The sequence below is a fragment of the Temnothorax longispinosus genome, unplaced genomic scaffold (genome assembly GCF_030848805.1).
Source record: "Temnothorax longispinosus isolate EJ_2023e unplaced genomic scaffold, Tlon_JGU_v1 HiC_scaffold_545, whole genome shotgun sequence".
NCBI lineage: Eukaryota > Metazoa > Arthropoda > Insecta > Hymenoptera > Formicidae > Temnothorax > Temnothorax longispinosus.
Genome location: NW_027270391.1, coordinates 4,675 through 7,018, shown reverse-complemented (window position 1 = coordinate 7,018; position 2,344 = coordinate 4,675). Strand labels below are relative to the sequence as shown.

At 38.7% G+C, this 2,344-nt stretch overlaps 1 pseudogene; it reads right to left on the bottom strand.

Annotated features, from left to right (window-relative positions):
• Positions 1 to 714: 714 nt before the first annotated feature.
• LOC139824747 (uncharacterized) lies at positions 715 to 1,950 on the bottom strand (annotated as a pseudogene).
• Positions 1,951 to 2,344: the final 394 nt, after the last annotated feature.

Here is a 2,344-nt window from a genome sequence, read left to right as displayed (position 1 = left end):
ATTTAGTTAAATTAACGACATATTGAGTAAGAGCAGTGGCGACCTATAGGAATTGTTAAAAATGATTCAAATTGAGTATAATTTGACACTACGAATTTAACAGTGTAGACAGCACACATGTCTAAAAGACGTCGTAAAGATGCTTTAAGACTTTGTTTTAGATACATATGTGTAAATGACTGTCCAGGTGTCCAGCTTAAGCTATAAAATTTTACAAAGACGTTAATGAGGCGAAGGCAAGTTTATATAAACGGATAATATATGACTATGTTTCAAGATATTTTCATGTGAATTTTAATTATTATTAAAATAAGATGTACATTTATTATTTATGTTTTTGTTAGTTATACGCGTTTGCATTACTTCCTTTGAATTGAATATTATTGCGATACGAAGTTTTTAACTATGATACACAATTTTATCCGTAATATATCGCACAAATCCGCACACTATATAAATCGAGTGTGATTCATATATTTCGTCTCTAATTACACCTGCAATTCGGTCTTTGTATTATAATGTAACTACTATTTCTCGTATAGAAATGACAACGAGAGAGAGACAGCAATTTTATAAAATAAATCCTTGGCCTTTAATATAATTACGAATCTATATTACCTGATCACCTGATCACTTAAAAATCTTTCGACTATAGTTACTAAACGTTACGATATAAATTGTATCTTATATGCATTTTATGTGAATTATCTCACATTATAAAATATGTTTCAAGCAGCCAAGATCTTTCAATGCAGCAATATATCAGCAAGTATTTTACATACTTCGTCTCCGCCGAGATATTTTTCCTTCTTTGCACTTCTCAAAAAGCCTAGACTAATTATGTCTTGTACTGACACTTCTGATTTGAGATATCCCAATATTACCGGTAAAAACTGGATGCGACAATAAAACCGAAGAGAGCGCCCCTCCTAAAATCGTCCAACAGAGCCTTATATGAATATTTCTCAATGTCTTGAACGCCAGCGTCCAGCAAATACTCCATCAACGCGTCGTGATAAGCTCGCGTAATGTCGAAAAATTTCTCTCGTATCTCTTCATTCGAACAACAGTTGTAGAGATACGTGGAGAGATCGACGACGGGCGTCGAATATGTAATAAGCGCGAAATCGATCAGCATCGCGCGATATCGTCCACCCTCATCCGCCTTGAAGAGAATGTTGCTCAATAGAAAGTCGCCGTGGCACATCGTGGCCAGAGGTTCAAGCGGCTTTATTATCTTCATCATCACTTCGTCAAACGCGTTCGTGAGGAAGGCTTCCATCCTGTCACAGAAAGCTGCATCGTGGCCTTGTCTGCGGAGATATTCCAACGATCGCGTCGCCTTAACATTGCAATAAACTTCAAACACGTTTTCTTTTCCTACTTTCACGTATCTAGACTCTTGCAGTCGCGCCACGACGTCGAAGAACTTTTCCCGCGGCAGGTCCTTCATGAACGTACCCTTTACCGTGAAATCGTCCTACTCGCGCATCGCCGCCAACGTGTACGCGAAAGGAGCGTTATGGCGGGTACGAGCAAGAATGATATCCTCGTGCGTTAACGTTCTCCAGGGCGATGCACGAAATCGATGGGCGACCGTTTTTCGGCGTATAAAAGCTTGCGTAAAAATTGCCTCTCGTTCGGTTGGACGTACGTTCGATAGAACAGAAATCTCGTTGTCAAATTTTGAAGATCGATGCGAGCTATGTAGATGAAGTTCTGTATGTTTATGGGTCATTTTAGCACCACCTAGACAATTCCTCGTTCTGATCGTTTGCTTTATTCTTAAACTGCAGGCGTACGTAATACATGGTTGTAATTATAAAGTTGATAGATTTGGAGATTTCGTGTCGAGCTTTTGTCAACGTCTAATCCAAGATTCTCGAGAATCCTCGCCATCACGTGGTCGAGCCATCTCTGCGAATCTTCGATGTGGGAGTCGTGGGACATTTCTTCGAATATGCGATTCGTGTAAATTAATGATAAAATTTGGATTGTTGATCTGGGAGAGTTGTTGCCTCGACAGCTCGAACAATACACTACCATATAGTGGTTTCGCGTTAAAAACCCATTAATCGGTTTGCTTGCTAGATTTGCTTTTCTACGCTGCTGCCGCGTGCACACCTGACGCGAGGCACGATCGGTATTTTGAGTGACCAGCTAGTTTAGTCATTATAAATAAGCATAAAATCAAATAAAGAGTGGAAGACTGACAATGCATATCACACAATATAACAAAAATAATCGAGCCACATATATAATACAATATACAAATATAATGTCAAAAGATAGTGCACGTGCCTATTATCAGTTGTTCATTAAATATTCAAAATACTATGACGGA